The following is a 15,623-nucleotide window of genomic DNA, read 5'->3' on the forward strand; positions in this document are numbered from 1 at the left end:
AGCATATTAGACCAAAAAAAACCCCCAAAAACCTGTTACTAAATGTGAATTTTCTTTCTGTACTGGAGTTTAAAGGACACAAACAGGTGTTCATTCTTTGTTATGCTACTTTCGTAGTCAGTGGAATAACCTATAGTGTTCACAGTTGCTTTAAGTATATGTACCTGATCCCATATCGATGTGGCTGGATAATATTTTGAGATATTTATTTATTTATTTATTTTTTAATCCTTCATTTTCCCCTTTCTATTCTATCCATTTAAGCTGACAGAAAGTTCCGTGTGTCAGTGCCTGGGGGAAGTCAGGGAGGAATGCAGAATAAGTCTGGAATTTTTGTGGCTTTTATTTCCAAAAGTCAAAAACCTAGAGACAGGCTAAAGTTTGAGGAAATAAGCTTGGAGAAAGTGACAGGATTCTCCTTGTTAAGCAGGGCCCTCATCCTGGGCAGGAGAGCCTGGGTTGTTGGCCCTGTTTGCAAGAGGAGCTATGGCCCTGTTTGCAAGAGGAGCTATGCCTGGCCTCAAGGAGATGGTCCCGATGTACCTCAGGCCTGGGGTTCCTGGCCTCACCAAAGATGCCTCTGCTCCATTTGAGACAGGGTAGTGCCTCAGCACTAACTGGAGGCCTCAGAGAACTGCCGTGGGCTTGACCAACAAAGATGGCTAGAGTGATCAGAATAGGTTGGAGATTATTATTTCCAGGGACTCATGAAGGATGATCAAATTTTGATGAAAACCTGGAAGGGGAAAGAAAGGAGCCCAATGATGATGGAGAAGCAATTTTCCACCATTCTAGTTGTTAAGGACTCAGAAGTTTGTTCATTCACTTAACAAATTTTTATTAAAAGTATTCAATGAATCAGGCACTGTTCCAATGACTCAGACACATTCACGAACCAAAGAAAAATCCCAGCCCTAGTGGAGATGAAATTGCTTATGAAGTTATGTTTCGCTGAGTGGTCCTATTCTTCATCAACTTCCTTTTTCTGACCCAGGGTCCTTTTCCACCCCTAGGCCTTGGAGCAGAGAGAGGGAATGACTCCAAGGTTATTGTTCCAGGAACATGCAAGTTAGGATGGGGCTATGGGAGAGAAGCATTGTGGAGAATATGACAAAAGAAGGACACCCCTTGTGGAAGAGTGATGTAGAGTTAAAGGGATCCTGGGCCAAAGAATTCAAACTGTTTTTCCCCTTTCGATCTGCAGTTATGTCTTCCTTCACAATTGCAGCATTGAATTTTTTTCCTAAAATAACTCTTTCCCCAACACCTTCTTTTCTGCTCTGAGTTTGGTGATAGCTGGTGCAGTCCACACCAACATTTTGTTTCACAGGATCATGCTTCAGGGGTTATTGGCAAGCCACGGGAGCTACTTATTTGACAATGTGATGGGCAAAGTGAGCTTGTCTCCTAGAAACAGAATGTTGGAGACACCAGTTTTGATTGTTTTTTGAAAAGCTTAGTGCAAAAAGAAAATGTCTTCAGGCAAGATAATTTTGGAATTTTCCTATTTCTCAATTTACCTTAGTAATTTTCTAGTCTCTTTGACATAGTGTACAAATGAGGCAATCAACTCATCATTGTCTTTCCATCATGGCCAACTGAATTTATGTCTCCATGAGAGAAGAAGTAATACAATAAGCAATCAGTCTATGTTTTGTAGAGCATTTCCATTTTGATTCAATCTATTTTTGTATTTTTCTTTTTAGTGTCTTCCGTATAGGCTTTATGTGCTTCTGTGTAAGCACTATGGCCAATTATCGAATGAGAAGCAAGTCTGGAAACATCTTCTAACTATTCTATAATGAGAACAAATACCTTACATTTACTTATCTCAAACAGAAAAGTCAAACATCACTTCCTTTATCCTCAGAACAACAAGAAAACGTGGTTCTGATTTGTGGTACAAAGGACTAGGAGTCATAGAACTGGGTAGTTGTCTCAGCTCAGCCTCCACTAGCTGTACTCCTTAGATAAGCCACTTAACACTATAGGCCTTAGTGTCCTCATTTTACAGATAAAAGGGCTAGAGTAGGTTATCTCTAAAATCCCATCCAGCTCTAAAATTCTAAGATGCCTGTTTGCTATTAGATTATTCAAAGTTCTCGTTTATTGTTTCTTAACTTTATCTTCATTATTTAAGCTGCCATGCTAGAGAGGACGTCAAAAGTGTGTTCATCTATCTCCTCCCCTATTGATTTACTTACGTAGTAGAAGCAAGTTTAAGTCAATGTCTACATGGCTGTAATTAGAGTCAGATTGTTTTATGATAACATTTGAAAAATGAAGATTTAGAAAGTGGCAATTCACCAATGAAACATGGATCATATTTGCAGAAATGTTTAGTTTTAGTCCATAGTGATCTCATTCAGAGCTGTCCATGGGTGAGAAACCAAACTGGAAGGGTATCACTAACAGAGAAGACAAATGAGAATGACTCCTCTATATGCTCAGAGCTATTTTTTCTGAAACCAGAGGAAATCTTAGGTGCCCATGCCCCTCTTCATTATGCATTTTATGAAACTTTTCTCCAAGCATGGAGTTTAAGGAAGATTTAAGGTAGCGGGAATCAGGGACACTTTTGTTGGTGTCAGATTGTGACCAAATACATACACTAATTGAGACACCTTCCCTATGAACTCCTAATATCATTTTATACTGCACACTTGAGAATGCATCCTGTAAATAGGTGACCATAAGCCCTGGTTTAGAGGCCTCTTGTCTCAGCCTAATTCTTTCTCTTTCTCTCTCTTTCTTATTGAAGTACAATTGACCTACAACACTGTGTTAGTTCCTGGTGCACAACATAGTGATTTGATATGTCTATACATTTCAAAATTATCACCACAATAAGTCTAGTTACCATACAAAGTTATTACAACATTATTGACTATATTCCTCACACTGTACATTTCATCCCTGTGACTCATTTATTTTGTCACTGGAATTTTGCACCTCTTAATTTCCCTCACCTATTTCACTCATCCCCCACTCCCCTCTCCTCTGCCAACTACTTGTTTGTTTTCTGTATGTGAGTCTGTTTCTGTTTGTTATATTTGTTCCCTTGTTTTTTAGATTCCACATAAAAGTGAAATCATATGGTATTTGTCTTTGTCTGATTTATTTCACTTAGCATAATACCTTCTAGGTCCATCCGTGTTGTTGCAAATGGCAAGATTTTGTTCTTTTTTAAGATTCCATCATACACACACACACACACACACACACACACACACATTCCACAGTTTCTTCATCCATTCATCTATCAATGTGTACTTAGGTTGCTTCCAAATGTTGACTATTGTAAATAGTGCTGCAATGAACATAGGGGTGGGTATATCTTTTTGAATTACTGTTTTCCTTTTATTTGGAAAAATACCCAGGAGTGGAATTCTTGGATCAGATGATAGTACAATTTTTAATTTTTTCAGGAACTTCCATGCTGTTTTCCGTAGTGGTTGCACCAACTTACTTTCCCACCAACAGTGTACAAGTGTTACTTTTTCTCCACATCCTCACCAACACTTGTTATTTCTTGTCTTTTGGACAATAGCCATTCTGACAGATGTGAGGTGATATCTCACTGTGGTTTTGTTTTGCATTTCCCTGATGATTAGTGATGTTGAGCATCTTTTCATGTGTTTACTGGCCATCTGTATGTTTTCTTTGAAAAAATGTCTCTTCATGTCCTTTTCCCATTTTTTAATCAAGTTTTTTTTAATGTTGAGTTGTATAATTTTGGATATTAACCTCTTATCAGATATATGGTTTGCAAATATCTTCTCCCATTTAGTAGGCAGCCTTTTTATTTTGTTGGTAGTTTCCTTTACTGTGCAAAAGCTTTTTAGCTTGATTTAGTCCCATTTGTTTATTTGTGCTTTTGTTTCCCTTGCCTGAGGAGACATTTCCAAAAAATCATCACCAAGATCAATGTCAGGGAGCTTACAGCCTATGTTTTCTTCCAGGAGTTTTATGGTTTCAGGTTTTACATTAAGTCTTTAATCCACTTTAAGTGTGTTTTTCTGCATGGTGGGAGAGAGTAGTCAATTTGATTCTTTTGCATGTAGCTGTCCAGTTTTCCCAACCCCATTTATTGAAGAAGCTGTCTTTTCTGCATTGTATTTTCTTGCCTCCTTTGATGTAGGTTAATTGCCAGTCTAAGTGTGGGTTCATTTCTGGGCTCTCTATTCTTTTCCATTGATCTATGTGTCTGTTTTTGTGCCAGTATCATACTGTTTTGATTACTGTAGCTTTGTAGAATAGTTTGAAGTCAAGGAGCATGATACCTCCAGCTTTGTTCTTCTTTCTCTATATTGTTTTGACTATTGGGGTTCTTTTGTGTTTCCATACAAATTTCAGGATTATTTGTTCTAGTTCTGTGAAAAATGTCATTGGTATTTTGATAAGAATGTCATTGAATCTGTAGATTGCCTTGAGTAGTAGGGTCATTTTAACTATATTAATTATTCCAAATCCATGAGCACAGTCTATCTTTCCATTTATTTGTGTCATCTTCAATTTCTTTTCTCAATGTCTTATATGATTTATTCCTAAGTATTTTATTCTTTTCAATGCAATTATAACTGGGATTGTTTTGTAAATGAGTCTTTCTGTACTTCCTGGACCTGGATGTCTGTTTCCTTTCCCAGGTTAAGTAAGTTTTCAGCTAATATTTCTTAAAGTAAGTTATCTGCCCCTTTTTCTCTTCTCCTTCTGGGACCCTTACAATGTGAATATTAGTGTGCTTGGTGTTGTCCCAGAGGTCTCTTAAACTGTCCTTATTTAAAAAAAAAATTTTTTTTTATTTTTTCTCATCAGCTTGGATGAGTTCCACAACTCTGTCTTCCAGTTTGCTGATCTGTTCCTCTGTATCATCTAATCAACTATCATCTAATCTTTTTTCAAATTATTCCCTCTGTGCTGGGTCTTGAGTGTGTGAGAATTTCATGTGAGATTTTGCATGTGCCCTTTAAGAGTGGAGTCTCTGATAGCACAGGGAACTCTACTCAGTACTCTGTAATGGCCTATGTGGGAAAAGAATCTAAAAAAAAAGGAAAAAGAGAGAGAGTGGATATATGTGTATGTGCAACTGATTCACTTTGCTGTACACCTGAAACTAACACAACATTGTAAATCAACTATACTCCAATAAAAATTAAAAAAAAAAAAGAATGGAGTCTCTGTTTTCTATAGCCCTCCAGCTCTCCTCTATGTAGCCCCCCCCACCACCCTCTGGCCTTCAAAGCCAGCTTTCCCAGGGGGCTCATCCTCCTGGTGCAAAACCCCCAGGCTGGGGAGCCTGATATGGAGTCTGGACCCCTCGCACCTTAGGGAGAACGTATGCATTTGTGATTATCCTCTCCTTTGTAAGTCAGTTACCCTGGGGGTGTGGGTCTTAACTATACCATGTCTCTGCCCTTCCTACCTGTCTTGTTGTGGTTCCTTCTTTATGTGTTTAGTTGTGGAAATTTGTTCCTGCTTGTCTTTAGGTTGTTCTCATTGATACTTGCTCTGTAAATAGTTGTAATTTTGGTGTGCCCATGGGAGGAGGTCTTCCTACTTTGCCATCTTGGCCACCTCAGAATAATTCTCAATATGGCCCTTTTACTCTCAAAAGTGTGCTGTTTTGACAATAAATTATATGGTATTTCTATCTAAAGTTTCTACCCTGGAAAACCAGTTAATCCAAATTTTTTTTATTAGTTAGGAGTTTTTAATATATTTTTTGGAGGATTCTTGGATATGAATTTATTCTCCATATTAATATGAGTTTTTAATAGTCAAAATGGTAGGGTGAATGGGCATACAGAACTGGAACATTGAGGTGAGTCCTACAATACTGAAATGGCAACATGTATAAAGAATAATGAGGGACTTCCCTGGTGGTCCAGTGACTAAGACTCTGCGCTCCCAACAGGGGGCCAGGGTTCAATCCCTGTTCAGGGAACTAGATCCCACAGGCCGCAACTAAGAGTTTGCCTGCCACAACTAAAAAAAGGTCCCACATGCCGCGAAGAAGATCCCGCGCATGGCCATGAAGATCTCGCGTGCCACAACTAAGATCCAGCGTGGCCAAATAAATAAATTAAATAAATAAAATAAATAAATATTAAAGAATAATGAAATGTTTATATATTTTGGTCTTGATCATATGGAATACAGGAGGATGGGCACAAGGATTGAATCAGGTTATTATTTTAATAGTGAACTGTTGGGAGAAAATGAAATATCTAAAGGTAGAGGACTGATTAATTATATTACAGCATAAACCCTACTGGTTTTGTAGCCACTAAAATTATGGTTATAAAATATTAAGTAAAATCAGAAAAAAAAGTATACTTATTTCGGGACTTCCCTGGAGGTCCAGTGGTTAAGACTCTGCGCTTCCTCTGCAGTGGGCATGGGGTTCGATCCTTTGTCGGGGAACTAAGATCCTGCACGCCATGTGTGGTGCAGACAAAAAACAAGTATACATATTTCATATTAAGGTGGGAAAGAATTCTCTAAGATTAAAAATAATGGTAGGAACATACATGAAGAGATTAAGAATTTATGTTTGTAAAAAAATACAATGATAAAAATAAAAATATAATGCATACAAGAAACATCTAACTTATTAAACATATGTCAGATATGTAAAGAGTGCTTAGTAATTAATGAGAAGAAGGCTAATACTCTAATAAGTAAATGAATAAGGAAATCACAACACACATACACACAAAGCCCTGTGGCCAATAAAAAAATTTTAGAAAATGCTCAGGCTCACCAGTTATTAAAGAACTGTAGTTTAAAGCCATATTTTCCTCATATAAAATGTTTTGGTGTTTGAAGTGACTGACCGACTTATAAGGCAGCAGGAGTTGATCTTATAAAACTGAAGATATAGAAGATTTAAAGCATATCTCTATATAAATAAGTCTGCAATACTACTCAGATGAGGGATTGGGCAGCCTTGCAAGCACAGAGTAAAAGGTCCACAAGGAGAACCTTGGTAATGCTCACTCAGCCACTGTCCAGCGAAGAGAGGGAGATGTAGCCTTCTGACTTGAAATATATCCATGGTGATGACTGGCAAGTTGATCCATAATGTAGAGTTAGATAAAAGGGGCAGGAGTAATAATAATGATATACCAATAATAACAATAAGCATTGAATGCTATGTGATAGGCCTTGTGGTAAGTGCTTTACATGCATTTTTTAATTCTCACCAAAAACTCTTGAGAGAAATTTCATTATTTGTATTTAGTTCACAGATGAAGAGACATCAGTACTTGAATCCAGATCCTTCTGACAACAAAGAACATATAAGATTTTAAAGTAGTTTTTCACTCAAGAGATATGTCTTAGACCTGTATTAGATTCATGAGAATTTAACAGAGGGGAAGACGGATGACTCTTGTCCTTATAGAGCTTTAATTTATAAAAAGTCTTTAATCCATTTTAAGTTGATTTCTGTGTATGGTGTAAGATAGTGGTCCAGTTTAGTTCTTGTGCATGTGGCTGTCCAGTTTTCCCAATACCATTTATTAAAGAGATTACCCTTTCCCCATTGTCTAGTCTTTGAAGCCATCTTTCTGATGCTGTTTCTGCTGGCAAACAAGCCATGGAAATGTGTCAAGAGGTGAAAAGGGTGACTGTAGGGACCAGACTCAGTGTTCTGGTGTCTAATGCTGAGAGGCAGTTATGGAAGTAGTAGAAGCAGCTATGGTTTGCTGGTTCCAGCTTTCTGATCCCCCTATTACTGAACCACAGAAGCTCCAGTGGCAGCCCCTTAACTCCTACTCCTTTGTTCCTTCCAACAGTCATGATTCCTTATTAAATCCCTTGTCTTAAATACCTGGAGTTGTTTGTTTCCTGCACTGAATCTTGACTGACATCTCAATTCTCATTTGACTCACTTCACTCTCCTGGTTCTAGTTTCATGCTCCCTAAGCAGCCATCCTATCATGATTTGATAGGCAGTCTGTGTAATGGCTAAGTATAATCTCTGGAATCAGATTTGGGATCAGATCTTCTACAATGATCATAGGCAAGTCACTTAACCTGTAGGAGTCTCAGTTTCCTTACTGTAAAATATTAATAGTGATGCTAATGTACCTCACAGGGTTGTCATGGAGATTAAATGCCACCTTGTATAAATGCTTTGTACATAATAAAAGTTGATAAATGACAGTTGTGTTATTCCTATTGTTATTGTTGTTGATATTACTAATGTGTGTCTGACTTTCACACACTTTCTTTGGACTCTCAAAGCAGAGGACAGGCCCTCATGACCTAATCAAAGCCCTGTTCTTAGACATCACTGTTACTATATATCTGTAAGATGATATATTTTGTAGTTGTTAAAATAATTTTTAGAACAATTTCCCACAACATACATAATGGGTGACATTCACATGCATGAAAACCACATGACCTTTGCTTTTACCTCTCATTCCAGAAAGCATGTTAGAATTCACATGAGCAAAAATGACATTGTTATTGCAATACATCTATGTATATATGCATTTGTAATTTATGCTATAATTTGTTAAATAAAAGCAAAGTGATTCACAAACTTTTACACATTTCCATTTTCTCACTGCTCAACTGATGATGATATTTTCTCAACTTTCCTGAATAATTTTCTCTCTTTACCTGGTGACAACTGCTGTTCTCTGGTTGGACCCCCGTCACTATGCTGTGGACTGGAAAATGTCTCCAGGCAGAAAGCTGAGGTGATCATAGGGCTCACTTCATTTTACTCTCTTCTCTCAGTGATCAAAGTCCTGGAATGTCTGTTGTCTCAGGTCTAAAGCCAGTTGTTTCACATATTTTTGTTTAGTTTTCTAGTTATTTACAGTGGAAAGACAAGTCTGCTACCAGTTACTCCATCTTGGTGGAAGTAGAAGTGCCTTTATAAATATTTTTGATTGAATCATAAAATGTGAGAGGAATTATTAGAACATAATCTCTGTTTTTCTACCAAATTTCTTTTGTGGTTCCTCAGGCACTGAAGATGGCTCTTCCTTTGGGTCTAAAGTGTCAAGATTATAGTTCTTGTCCCTTTGATCTTTTCCCTGCCGGTCTTGGATCCCAAATCACCACCAGGATGACACTAAGTTTCTTAGGATAAAAAACAATTTTAAATTTACCACACATGGTAGTTTTTAATGACTTTTTAGTTTCTTAAGGCATACAGGTAATCCTTCTTACTTCAAGCCTTAACTAACTTAATCCTTGATTTTTCTCATTCTTTTTTGACTTCTTTTCTTTTGCTCACTCTTCTTATTAGCAGTCTACTTTTTTTTTTAACATCTTTATTGGAGTATAATTGCTTTACAATGGTATGTTAGTTTCTGCTTTATAACAAAATGAATCAGCTATACATATACATATAACCCCATATCTCCTCCCTCTTGCATTTCCCTCCCACCCTCCCTATCCCACCCCTCTAGGTGGTCACAAAGCACCGAGCTGATCTCCCTGTGCTATGCGGCTGCTTCCCACTAGCTATCTATTTTACATTTGGTAGTATATATAAGTCCATGCAACTCTTTCACTTCGTCCCAGCTTACCCTTCCCCCTCCCCATGTCCTCAAGTCCATTCTTTACACCTGCGTCTTTATTCCTGTCCTGCTCCTAGGTTCTTCATAACCTTTTTTTTAGATTCCATATATATGTGTTAGCATACGTTATTTGTTTTTCTCTTTCTGACTTACTTCACTCTGTATGACAGACTCTAGGTCCATCCACCTCACTACAAATAACTCAATTTCATTTCCCTTTATGGCTGAGTAATATTCCATTGTATATATATGCCACATCTTTATCCATTCATCTGTCGATGGACACTTAGGTTGCTTCCATGTCCTGGCTATTGTGAATAGAGCTGCAATGAACATTGTGGTATATGACTTTTTTTGAATTATGGTTTTCTCAGGGTATATACCCAGTAGTGGATTGCTGGGTCATATGGTAATTCTATTTTTAGTTTTTTAAGGAACCTCCATACTGTTCTCCATAGTGGCTGTATCAATTTACATTCCCACCAACAGTGCAAGAGGGTTCCCTTTTCTCCACACCCTCTCCAGAATTTATTGTTTGTAGATTTTTTGACGATGGCCGTTCTGACTGGTGTGGGATGATACCTCATTGTAGTTTTGATGTTCATTTCTCTAATGACTAATGATGTTGAGCATCCTTTCATGTGTTTGTTGGCCATCTGTATGTCTTCTTATTTGCAGTCTTATTTTCTCTCAGGCAGTCTATTTTGCATCACATTTTAACATTTAAAGACATGCATTTACATTGATTTTTTTTTGGCCACGCCCTATCACTTGCAGGATCTTAGTTCCCCAACCAGGGATTGAACCCGGGCCCTTGGCAGTGAAAGCATGGAGTCCTAACCACTGGACAGCCAGGGAATTCCTGCACTTACATTGATTTTACAAAATATTGTTCCCAGAAAAATTGACAGGATGCACATGCAAGCAAGAAGGGAATGATTTCTTTTAGACACCACCGGGATTCAGCACAAGATGGAAAGGACCTGGAAGCCATTCAAAGACTGGATAAATTGCCAATTGGCTGGAACATTGGAAAGTAAATTGGGATTTCCCACATGTAAAAAATATTAAAGAGACATGAATAGAAATAAGATATCTATTACTTTTCACTAGAAACATAACTATTATTTTTAATTTTTTCACTAGGAGAGAATTTTATTTTAAAAGTGTCATTTTAAACTTCATCCTCCTTCCCAAGCAGTGCAGACACTTGTGGATGGTTAACAAATGTCATTACCCCCAAATTGGGGATTTTGCTGATCAATTTTGACCTCTTCTGAAAAAATGGTTGGTAGAGTGTGTTATATTACTGTTCTACTTTCAAAATATCCTCGCTGGCTTGTTCGTTAAGTCTGTCTGTTTCATTTTGTACTTCATCAATACGTTCAATTGCTTCTTGCCATTCTTTTTCTTCCTTCAGCAAGTTCAGAGAAGCAGACGTTTCCTCTGGCCTGGAAGCAGGAGTCAGTCTTGGTTTCTTTGCTTGGGGTGGAAGTGAAGACTGGTGTTTGGGGACCATGCTGAGAGAAAAGCCAAGAATCCACCCAAGGGAAGAGGCACGTACCAGGAACTCTGAGAACGAGAAAGGTAACTCTTTAATACATAATGAGACTTATGACCTCAGCCATTTGGCCATCATATCCTAGGATCAACATCAAAAGCCTATGGATCAAATTTGAGGCATTTAGATAGGTCCAGTTTTCTTCCAGAAGACAACCATTGCTATCAGTTTCTTTCATATCTTTTCAAATATATCATATATAACACTAATAATGACATGCTATACAGACTGTTCTGCATCTTTCTTTCTTATTTAACATTATATCTTGGCAAAGTTACTAGTCAGTACAGGAAGAGCACCCTCATTCTTTTTTATAATCTCATGAAAAGCTGTAACTTAATTTATTTATTTTCTGTTTTAGTTGAAATATAATTGACATATAACTTTATATTAGTTTCAGGTGTACACAAAATGTTTTGATATTTGTATATATTGTGAAATGACTACCACAAGAAGTTTAGTTAGCATCCATCACCATAGTTACAAAGTTTTTTTCTTGTGATGAGAGCTCAAGATCTACTTACTTAGCAAATTTCAAATATGCAATACAGTATTTTTTTTAATTAAAAAAATTGTTTGTGATAGTTTTTCTTTTTTCTTTTTTAAATTTTATTTATTTATTTATTTATTTTTTTTTTGGCTGCACCAGGTCTTAGCTGTGGCACGTGGGATCTTCGTTCAGGCACGTGGGATCTTTTTTGTTGCGGTGTGTGGGCTTCTCTCTAGTTGTGGTGCATGGGCTCCAGGGTGCGTGGGCTCTGCAGTTAGTGGCACGTGAGCTCTCTTGTTGAGGTGCACGAGCTCAGTAGTTGTGGTCCGCAGGCTTAGTTGCCCCGCAGAATGTGGGATCTAGTTCCCTGACCAGGGATTGAACCTGCATCCCCTGCATTGGAAGGCGGATTGTTTACCACTGGACCACCAGGGAAGTCCCCACAATACAGTATTATTAACTATAGTCACTTGCTGAACATTACATTCCCATGACTTATTTATTTTATTTTATTATTATTATTTTTTTTTTATTTGGCCGCACCGTGTGGCATGTGGGATCTTAGTTACCTGACCAGGGATTGAACCTGTGCTCCCTGCAGTGGAAGCATGGAGTCTTAACCACTGGACCACCAGGGAAGTCCCTCATTCTTTTTCTTATGGCTGAATAATATCCTATTATGTATATATACCACATTTTCTTTATCCATTCATCTATTGATGGACACTTAGGTTGCTTCCATGTCTTGTCTTTTGTTCAATTTGTTTAACCAATACTTACTGATGATCAATAGCACTAATCTTTAGCTAGTATAACTCCTGCTGCATGAATCATCTTCCACATGCTATTTGATATATGTACTAATGCATCTGTAGTATGAATTCCTAGGAATTCAACTGCTGATCAAACGATATGTAATTTTAACTTTTATAGGTATTGGCAATTTTTCCCAGGAATATGAGAGTGAATAATGTGTACTTTATAATACTGGGTATTGTGCTTTATAGTTAGGAGGAACTCACATATTCATTTGTTGATCCAGTTGACCTCCAATTAACCTTTGTAAAATCACATAAAGCAGTATATGTGGTGGAAATGTGAAATATATAATCTTTAAGACTAAAGCATTATGATTATTCTCAATACTAAATTCAAAATCAGCTCCTGTTAGACAAATGAGTTTATGGGTTTATTGCTTACTTGTCCTGGCCTGGGCACAGTGAGATAACAGAGGTTAGCATTCCATCTAAACTTCACCCTAAGCCTATAAACTTGCATCATACTAACTACAATGGCTTTGGCTTCAAAATACATTCACTTTAAGATAGAAGAGTAGTATTAGGTTTTATAAACCAAAAGCAAGAATAAGTCATTTTCATAGGACTTGTTTGTTCAGATGAAGAGCAAAGCTTCCAGGTGTGCTTATTTGGATAAAAAGATATTCCTCTTAATGCCTCAAATGAAGTCAACCTACTGAGCAAAGATATAGTTCAGTGTTCTCTCCAGTTGAAAACATTTAGGGTGTAAATGAAATCCTATTGGCAGGGAAGATGGCAACAGTATGTCCAGAGCTCTGAACTGAAAATATACAAAGGCTAAAGAGTGGATAGTGGTTGCAACTATTGGGCAAGAGGGTCCCTCAGGCAGCCACCCCTGTGGGCACAGGGCCAGGAGTTGCTCCTGCCCTGCACTCCCTCCCTCTGCCTTTCACTTCCCAGCTGCCAAGATCTTGTAAGCTTTGAAGCTCAGCAAAGAAGGTAAATCCATTGAGAACAGTGTGTAAACGTCCTAGAAAAGCATCCAACACTTTGTTCTCAACAAATACTGACTGAATGAATGAAGGAATGATGTCAAGCAATATCCAGATATTACCTGCACTCTGCCTGTCCCCTGCCTGAACCTGGGATTCTTCCACTGAGTGAGTGGTCCTGGGTCCCACATTGGCATTGCTCATTTGGTTGATGAAGACATATTGACAGAGTTGTTGTTACTGTGTGGCTGAGAGGGTTTTGGTGCTCCGGCCTGGTGTCAGGCCTGAGCCTCTGAGGTAGGACAGCCAAGTTCAGGACATTGGACCACCAGAGACCTCCCAGCCCCACATAATATCAAATAATGAGAGTTCTCCCAGAGATCTCTGCCTCAATGCTAAGACCCAGCTCCACCCTGTGGCCAGCAAGCTCCAGTGCTGGACACCCTATGCCAAACAACTAGCAAGACAGGAACACAACCCCCCTCCATTAGCTGAGAGGCTGTCTAAAATCATACTAAGTTCACAGATACTCCAAAACACACCACCGGACATGGCCCTGCCCACCAGAAAGACAAGATCCAGCCCCACACAACAGAACACAGGCACAGTCCCCTCCACCAGGAAACATACACAAGCCACTGAACCAACCTCACCCACTGGGGACAGACACCAAAAACGACGGGAACTACGAACCTGCAGCCTGCAAAAAGGAGACCCCAAACACAGTAAGTTAAGCAAAAAGAGAAGACAGAGAAATATGCAGTAGATGAAGGAGCAAGATAAAAACCCACCAGACCAAACAAATAAAGAGGAAATAGGCAGTCTACCTGAGAAAGAATTCAGAGTAATGATAGTAAAGATGATCCAAAATCTTGGAAATAGAATGGAGAAAATACAAGAAACGTTTAACAAGGACCTAGAAGAACTAAAGAGCAAACAATGATGAACAACACAATAAATAAAAATGAAAATTCTCTAGAAGGAATCAATAGCAGAATAACTGAGGCAGAAGAACGAATAAGTGACCTGGAAGATAAAATAGTGGAAATAACTACCGCAGAGCAGAATAAAGAAAAAAGAAAGAAAGGAATCAAGGACAGTCTCAGAGACATCTGGGACAACATTAAATGCACCAACATTCGAATTATAGGGGTCCCAGAAGAAGAAGAGAAAAAGAAAGGGACTGAGAAAATATTTGAAGAGATTTTAGTTGAAAACATCCCTAACATGGGAAAGGAAATAGTCAATCAAGTCTAGGAAGCACAGAGAGTCCCATACAGGATAAAGCCAAGGAGAAACACACCAAGACACATATTAATCAAACGATCAAAAATTAAAAACAAAGAAAAAATATTAAAAGCAGCAAGGGAAAAGCAGCAAATAACATACAAGGGAATCCCCATAAGGTTAACAGCAGATCTTTCAGCAGAAACTCTGCAAGCCAAAAGGGAGTGGCAGGACATATTTAAAGTGAAGAAAGGGAAAAACCTACAACCAAGATTACTCCATCCAGCAAGGATCTCATTCAGATTTGAAGGAGAAATTAAAACTTTTACAGACAAGCAAAAGCTAAGAGAATTCAGCACCACCAAACCAGCTTTACAACAAATGCTAAAGGAACTTCTCTAGGCAGGAAACAAAGAGAAGGAAAAGACCTACAATAACAAACCCAAAACAATTAAGAAAATGGTAATAGGAACATACATATCAATAATTACCTTAAATGAAAATGGATTAAATGCTCCAACCAAAAGACATAGACTGGCTGAATGTATACAAACACAAGACCCGTATATATGCTATCTTTAAGAGACCCACTTCACACCTAAGGACACATACAGACTGAAAGTGAGGGGATGGAAAAAGATATTCCATGCAAATGGAAATCAAAAGAAAGCTGGAGTAGCAATTCTTATATCAGACAAAATAGACTTTAAAATAAAGACTATTAGAAGAGACAAAGAAGGACACTACATAATGATCAAGGGATCAATCCAAGAAAAAGATATGACAATTGTAAATATTTATGCACCCAACATAAGAGCACCTCAATACATAAAGCAAATGCTAACAGCCATAAAAGGGGAAATCGATAGTAACACAATAACACTAGGGAACTTTAACACACCGCTTTCACCAATGCACAGATCATCCAAAATGAAAATAAATAAGGAAACACAAGGTTTAAATGACACATTAGACAAGATGAACTTAATTGATACTTATAGAATATTCCATCCAAAAACAACAGAATACACTTTCTTCTCAAGTGCTCAT

At 38.0% G+C, this 15,623-nt stretch overlaps 1 long non-coding RNA gene across 1 annotated transcript in view; it reads left to right on the forward strand.

Moving 5' to 3' along the window:
* The window catches only part of LOC309610007, an 80,912-nt gene that overhangs the window by 3,842 nt on the left and 61,447 nt on the right, over positions 1 to 15,623 (forward strand). The window contains exon 2 of the long non-coding RNA XR_014233696.1: positions 10,966 to 11,132. This is a non-coding gene — a long non-coding RNA (uncharacterized lncRNA). The remainder of the gene's footprint in view (positions 1 to 10,965; positions 11,133 to 15,623) is intronic.

The sequence above is a fragment of the Balaenoptera borealis genome (assembly GCF_965194805.1).
Source record: "Balaenoptera borealis genome assembly, chromosome: 13".
Lineage (NCBI taxonomy): Eukaryota > Metazoa > Chordata > Mammalia > Artiodactyla > Balaenopteridae > Balaenoptera > Balaenoptera borealis.